Source organism: Macaca thibetana, chromosome 16, assembly GCF_024542745.1.
Source record: "Macaca thibetana thibetana isolate TM-01 chromosome 16, ASM2454274v1, whole genome shotgun sequence".
NCBI classification, from domain to species: domain Eukaryota; kingdom Metazoa; phylum Chordata; class Mammalia; order Primates; family Cercopithecidae; genus Macaca; species Macaca thibetana.
The window spans coordinates 59,565,612-59,573,011 of NC_065593.1; the positions used below are offsets into that span (position 1 = coordinate 59,565,612).

The following is a 7,400-nucleotide window of genomic DNA, read 5'->3' on the forward strand; positions in this document are numbered from 1 at the left end:
TGCCACACATTTACTTACGTAACAAACCTGCACATTCTGCACATGTATCCCAGAACCTAAAATAAAATACAATAAAATAAAAACAGTCAAGGAAGCCACAACCCCAAAGGACCCTGTGTTTTCTGAGGGCAAAAACCGTATCTTAGGCTGAGTGTAGTGGCTCATGCCTGTGAGCCCAGTGCATTGAGAGGCTGAGGAGGGAGGGTTGCTTGAGGCCAAGAGTTCGAGATCAGCCTGGGCAACATAGGAAGACCCTGTCTCTACAAAAAATAATTAAAAAAAAAAAGCCAGATGTGGTGCAACATGCCTGTGGTCCCAGCTACTCCAGAGGCTGACGTGGGAGGTTCGCTTGAGCCCAGGAGGTAGACGCTGCAGTAAGCCGTGGTTGCACCACTGCACTCCAGCCTGAGCAGCAGAGGGAGACCCCGTCAAACAAAACAAAACAAAAAAACGTATCTTAATCACGATGGCGTCTTCAGGAGGGCCCCACTGGCAGGTCATCTATATCACACAGAATTGCAGCTGCGTACACATATCCAGAGCCAATAAAGCAGCACCTCTAGTAATCTGGCCAGGTTAGCTTAGGGTATCCCTAGAAAAACTCGGAAGGGGGACCTGCGGGACAGGGGCCAGCAGGCACCAGGACGGCACCACCCAGGGGCTCTGTGCCCTGTGGCAGTGATCAGTAAAGAAACGGACATGTGCCAGACTTGGGCCAGCTGTAGAGCTCCTCTGGGCACACTTTTTTTTTTTTTTTTTTTTTGAGACGGAGTCTTGCTCTGTCACCCAGGCTGGGGTGCAGTGGCTTGACTTCAGCTCACTGCAGCCTCCACCTCCCAGGTTCAAGCAATTCTCCTGCCTCAGCCTCCTGTATAGTTGGGATTACAGCTATGTGCCACCATGCCCAGCTGATTTTTGTATTTTTAGTAGAGATGGGATTTCACCATGGTGGCCAGGCTGGTGTCAAACTCCTGATCTCAAGTGATCCACCCACCTCAGCCTCCCAAGGTGCTGGGATTACAGGCATGAGCCACCACGTCTGGCCTCCTCTGGGAACTTTATTCATCCCTAGAATTTAGGGAGTTGGGGAAAAGCTTTGCCTTGAAATCATGATGTTGGCACCAGATGAAGATGGAGGCGTGAGCCCTACAAGAATAAAATTCAGATCCTCAAAAGAAACCCCCAAGATCAGGAGTTTAGGTTGATTGAGGTAGGGGCCGCTACCTGACTCCCCTACCATGGGTGGATGTAAATAAAGGGTCAGGGTATATAAACAGGAGCTTATGCATCTTCACTCTTGTACCTAGGGGCTGGGAGGATTCCAGGACTTACCCCAAGATACTCTAAACAGGTCCTCAACATCCTAGCTGGAGACCAGAGTAGGCGTCTTGGGCTGGGTGACTGGCTGTGGATGAAGATGAGTGGCAGCAGAGACCTCACGCCCACCTCTGGGCTGCAACAGTGCGTGCAGTGGGCTGGGTGGGGAACAGCAGGAAGCAGCTATTTCCACAAGAGCTGGTAAAACTGGTCACTCCTGTTGTGTTTTACAACTGCCTACCTGACAGCTCTGCTTGGGTGTCTAGCCGCCTCAAATATAACCCAGCTAAGTCATATCTACTGACTTCTTTTTCTTTTTCATTTTAAATACTGAGGCAAAATTCACACAACATAGAATTAACCATTCACAAATTAAAAAAAAAAATACAGGGTCTTGCTGTGCTGTCCAGGCTGGAGTGCAGTGGTGTGATCATAGCTCACTTCAGCCCGAAACTCCTAGGCTCAAGTAATCCTCCCGCCTCAGCCTCCCAAGTAGTTGGGATTACAGGCATGTGCCACCACATTCAGCTAATTTAAAAATTTTTTCTTTGTAGAGATGGGGTCTTGCCATATTGCCCAGGCTGGTCTCAAATATCTGGCCTCAAGTGATCCTCCTGTCTCAGTCTTTCAAAGTACTGGGATTACAGGTGTATGCCACCATGCCTGGCTAATTATTTTATTTTATATTCTCTAAAGATGGGGTCTTGCCATGTTGCCAAGATTGGTCTTGAACTCCTGACCTCAAGTGATCCGCCCACCTTGGCCTGGGATTACAGTGTGAGCCACAATGGCCAGCAAAAATTACCATTTTTAAAATGAACAATTCAGGCCAGGCGCGATAGTTCACATCTATAATCCCAGAACTCTGGGAGGCCAAGGTGGGCAGATCACTTGAGGTCAGAAAATCGAGACCAGTCTGGCCAACATAGTGAAACCATCTCTACTAAAAACACGAAAATTAGGCCAGGCACGGTGGCTCAACGCCTGTAATCCCAGCACTTTGGGAGGCCAAGGCCAGCAGATCACGAGGTCAGGAGATCAAGACCATCCTGGCTAACATGGTGAAACCCCGTCTCTACTAAAAATACAAAAAATTACTAGGTATGGTGGCAGGCACCTGCAGTCCCACCTATTCAGGAGGCTGAGGCAGGAGAATGGTGTGAACCAAAGAGGCGGAGCTTGCAGTGAGTCAAGATTGCGTCACTGCACTCCAGCCTGGGCGAGAGAGCTAGATTCTGTCTCAAAAAAAAAAAAAAAAAAAAAAAGAAAGAAAGAAAGAAAAAAAACACAAAAATTAGCTGGGATTGGTGGCGAGTGCCTGTAATCCCAGCTACTCAGGACGCTGAGACAGGAGAATCGCGTGAACCCTGGAGCAGAGGTTGCAGTGAACCGAGATCTCACCATCGTACTCCAGCCTCACTTCAGGTAACAAGAGTGAGACTCCATCTTAAAAAGATAAATAGATAGATAAATAAATAAATAAATTAATTAATTAATTAAACAATTCAGGCCAGGCACGGTGGCCCACACCTGTTATCTTAGAACTTTGGGAAGCCGAGCTGGGAGGATTGCCTGAACTCAGGAGCTCAAGACCAACCTGGGCAACAAGGCAAAACCCCGTCTCTAATAAAAATACAAAAAAATTAGCCCGGGGTAGTGGTGTACACCTGTAATCCCAACTACTGGGAAGGCTGAGGCAGGAGAATTGCTTGAACTTGGGACACGGAGGTTGCAGCGAGCCAAGATCATGCCACTGTACTCCAGCCTGGGTCACAGAGTGAGACTCTGTCAGACAAACAAACAAACACACACAATTCAGTGGCACTTAGTAAATATACAATGTTGTGTGACCACTATATCTAGTTTTAAAACATTTTTACCACCCAAAAAGAAACCACACACCCGTTAAGCAGCTCCCAGTCCAAGGCAACCACCAATCTGCTTTCCATCTCTGGATTTGTCTGTTCTGCACATTTCATATACATGGAGTTGTGCAATACGTGACCTCTTGCATTGGTGTCTTTCCCTCTACATGAGGTTTTGAGGCTTCTCCGTGTCATAGCCTGTGTCAGTGCCTCATCCCGGATGTGGCCATATCATATTCCACCGTGTGAATGCCATGCTTTGTTGATTCATTTGTCTGTTCATGGCCACCGGGCTCCTGTGAGTGCTGCTATTGTAACCGTGCAGTGGGTTCATTTATCCCACTTCCCAGAGAGAGCCAATTTATCAAGACAGGGGAATTGCAATAGAGAAAGAGTTTAATTCATGCAGAGCTGGCTGAACAGGAGACTGGAGTTTTATTATTACTCAAACCAGCCTCCCCAGAATTCAGAGGCTAGGAGATTTTTCAAGGATAGTTTGGGGGGCCTGGGAATGAGTGCTGCTGGTTGGTTGCAGATGCAATGACAGAGGTGACAGTCTTGTTCTGGGTGAGGCCACAGGACACATTGGCAGGTTCAGGTGGAACTATCAGCTGTCAGAAATGCAAAACCCTGGCTGGGCGCAGTGGCTCACACCTGTAATCCCAACACTTTGGGAGGCCAAGGCAGGCAGATCACAAGGTCGGGAGACCAAGAACATCTTGGCCAGCGTGGTGAAACCCCATCTCTACTAAAAATACAAACAAACAAAAAAAAATTAGCCGGGCGTGGTGGCACGCACCTGTAATTCCAGCTACTCTGGAGACTGAGGCAGGAGAATCACTTGAACCTGGGAGGTGGAGGTTGCAGTGAGCTGAGGTCGGGCCACTGCACTCCACCCTGGGCAACAAGAGCAAAACTCCACCTCAAAAAAAAAAAAAAGCAGGCCGGGCGCGGTGGCTCAAGCCTGTAATCCCAGCACTTTGGGAGGCCGAGGCGGGCGGATCACAAGGTCAGGAGATCGAGACCACAGTGAAACCCCGTCTCTACTAAAAATACAAAAAATTAGCCGGGCACGGTGGCGGGCGCCTGTAGTCCTAGCTACTCAGGAGGCTGAGGCAGGAGAATGGCGTGAACCCAGGAGGCAGAGCTTGCAGTGAGCCGAGATCGCGCCACTGCACTCCAGCCTGGGCAACAGCGTGAGACTCCGTCTCAAAAAAAAAAAAAAAAAAAAAAAAAAAAAAAAAAAAAAGCAAAATCCTGAAAAGACATCTCAGAAGGCCAATCTTAGGTTTATGGTTTATGTGTACACGTCAGCAGAACTCAGGCTCCTCTCATCCTCCTAACTTGGTAGTCTTTAAATTAGCCTTATGATGGCAGTTCAGTTTTGGAGAAGGGCTATTATCATTTAAACTGTAAACTAAATGTCTCCCAGAGTTAGCTTGGCACAAGTCCAGGAATAATAATGGGCAGTTTTGAGGTTAAAGACAAGATGAGGCGTTTCGCTTGAGTCCATGAGGTTGAGGCTGCAGTGAGCTATGATTGCACTACTGCACTCCAGCCCGGGCTACTCAGTGAGACCCTATCTCTTAAAAAATTAAAACAACAACAAAAACAAACAAACAAAACAACCAAACTGCACACTTTGGATTCCATGTGGGATTAACAATGGAAGCTACTCTATTTTGGAGTCCGGTATTTAAAATTCTCACTGCGGCTTGGGTTTGCTTCCTGATCAGGGAATCAGTCCCTACGGGTTTCCATTTATTGATCCTAATCCCTTCCATGAACAGCTTTTGATTTCCTGCCTTCTTCTGTCTTTGGGACACAGGGCTTTTGGGCCCTTGTGTGCAGGTGGTCAGCTGAGAAGCTGAGACCCTAGAGAATACGGCTGAACAGAAATGTGAGTTAGAGTCCATTTGTGGCTAGTGAAACTTCACTTTCTTTGAGCTGTCTTTGGGAGGATTCTGGGTCTTATACAAAAAGACTTATCAGCTGTTTGGTCCAGCTAAAATCTGGTAACAAGAGATTTGAAAGGATTTTGGTTGGGGGAGGGAGGGACAGCGTCTCACTCTGTCAACCAGGCTGGAGTGCAGTGGCGCAATCTCAGCTCACTGCAACCTCCGCCTCCTGGGTTGAAGCAATTCTCGTGCCTCAGCCTCCAGCATAGCTGGGATTAAAAGCATGCACCACCATGCTTGGCTAATTTTTATATTTTTGGTAGAGACGTGGTTTCACCATGTTGGCCAGGCTGGTCTCAAACTCTTGACCTCAAGTGATTCACCCACCTCGGCCTCCCAAAGTGCTGGGATTACAGGCGTGAGCCACTGTGCCCGGCCAATTCCTTCCCGCTTTTTTTTTTTTTTTTTTTTTTTTTGAGACGGAGTCTGGCTCTGTTGCCCAGGCTGGAGTGCAGTGGCCGGATCTCAGCTCACTGCAAGCTCCGCCTCCCGGGTTCACGCCATTCTCCTGCCTCAGCCTCCCGAGTAGCTGGGACTACAGGCGCCTGCCACCTCGCCCGGCTAGTTTTTTGTATTTTTTTAGTAGAGACGGGGTTTCACCGTGTTAGCCAGGATGGTCTCGATCTCCTGACCTCGTGATCCGCCCGTCTCAGCCTCCCAAAGTGCTGGGATTACAGGCTTGAGCCACCGCGCCCGGTCTTTTTTTTTTTTTTTTTTTTTTTGAGACAGAGTCTCACTCTGTCGGCCACGCTGGAGTGCAATAGCACGATCCCGGCTCACTGCAACCTCCGCCTCCCAGGCTCAAGCAATTCTCCTGCCTCAGGCTCCAGAGTAGCTGGAATTATAGGCACCTGCCACCATGCCCGGCTAATTTTTGTATTTTTAGTAGAGACGGGTTTCACCATGTTGGCCAGGCTGGTCTCAAACTCCTGACCTCAGGTAATCCGCCCACCTCGGCCTCCCAAAGTGCTGGGATTACAGGCGTGAGCATTCCTTCTCTTTTTAGACCACACAGGGTAACTTCCTGACATTGCCATGGCATTTGTGAACCATCATGGCGCTGGTAGGAGTGTCATTTTGCATGCTAACACATTATAATCAGCATATAATGAGCAGTGAGGACAGCCAGAGGTCACTTCCATCACCCTCCTGGTTTTGGTGGGTTTGGTTGGCTTCTTTATCACATCCTGTTCTATCAGTAAGGTCTTTGTGACCTATATTTTGTACCAACCTCCTATCTCATCCTGTGACTAAGAATGCCTAACCTCCTGGGAATGCAGCCCAGTAGGCCTCAGCCTTATTTTACCCAGACTCTGTTCAAGATGGAGTCACTCTGGTTCGAACGCCTGTGACACCTCTGTTCACTTCATTTTAAAATAATGGTTCTCCCATATAGTTTTACTCCGCCCCACTCCTGCTTCTGCTGCCATATTCAGTACCATGTAAAGAGATTCAGAGATTTCTAATGACCCAAAGCCCTGAAGGAACTCAGAAAAAAAAAAAGATGCCACTCACCGTTTGTTGGAGGCCTTCTGCTTTCCTTGTGGAGTTTCAAGCGTCACATGCAGAGTCTTCTGAGGTCTAAAGCTCTGCCCTCTTTTGCATGGTATTACCTGATCTCTTTGGCTTTTCGGGGATACCAAAAATTACCCAGTATTGTGAGAAAACTTGACCGTGGTTTGCGTAATGGCTAGGCAAGAGATACAGTTTTAGAGGTGGCTGATGGCAGTTGCTTACAGAAAATGGTTATTACTACAGGGGGTGACAAAAAGCATGGTCTGGGGCACCAGTGAGGTGGGAAATCAGCCAGATTTGTTTTCTGAGCACCGGTAATGGCCCTGCTGGTCAAAGCAGGATGCAAGTTGGGTACAGCGGCTCACGCCTATAACCCCAGAATTTTGGGAAGCTGCAGCAGGAGGATCACTTGAGCCAGGAGTTTGAGACCACCCTGGGCAACATAGTGAGAACCCCATCTCTACAAAAAACTAAAAAATTAGCCAAGCATGGTGGCATGTGCCTGTGGGCCCAGGTACTTGGGAGACGAAGGCAGGAGGATCACTTGAGCCCAGGGGGTCAAGGCTGCAGTAAGCCATGATTGTACCACTGTATTCCAGCCTGGGCAATGGAGCGAGACCCTATTTCAAAAAAAAAAAAAAAAAAAAAAAAGCAAGCTTAAAAAAAAAAAAAAAAAAAAAACAGCTGAGACCAGCAGATGGAAACAAAAGTGACCTCCAGTTGCCCTCACCATTCATCAGCATAA

General features: G+C 48.0%; 1 protein-coding gene across 1 annotated transcript in view; it reads left to right on the plus strand.

Moving 5' to 3' along the window:
- EIF4A3 (eukaryotic translation initiation factor 4A3) overlaps positions 1 to 7,400 on the plus strand; it is a 321,735-nt gene that overhangs the window by 273,721 nt on the left and 40,614 nt on the right. The gene's annotated exons all lie outside the window — the stretch shown is intronic.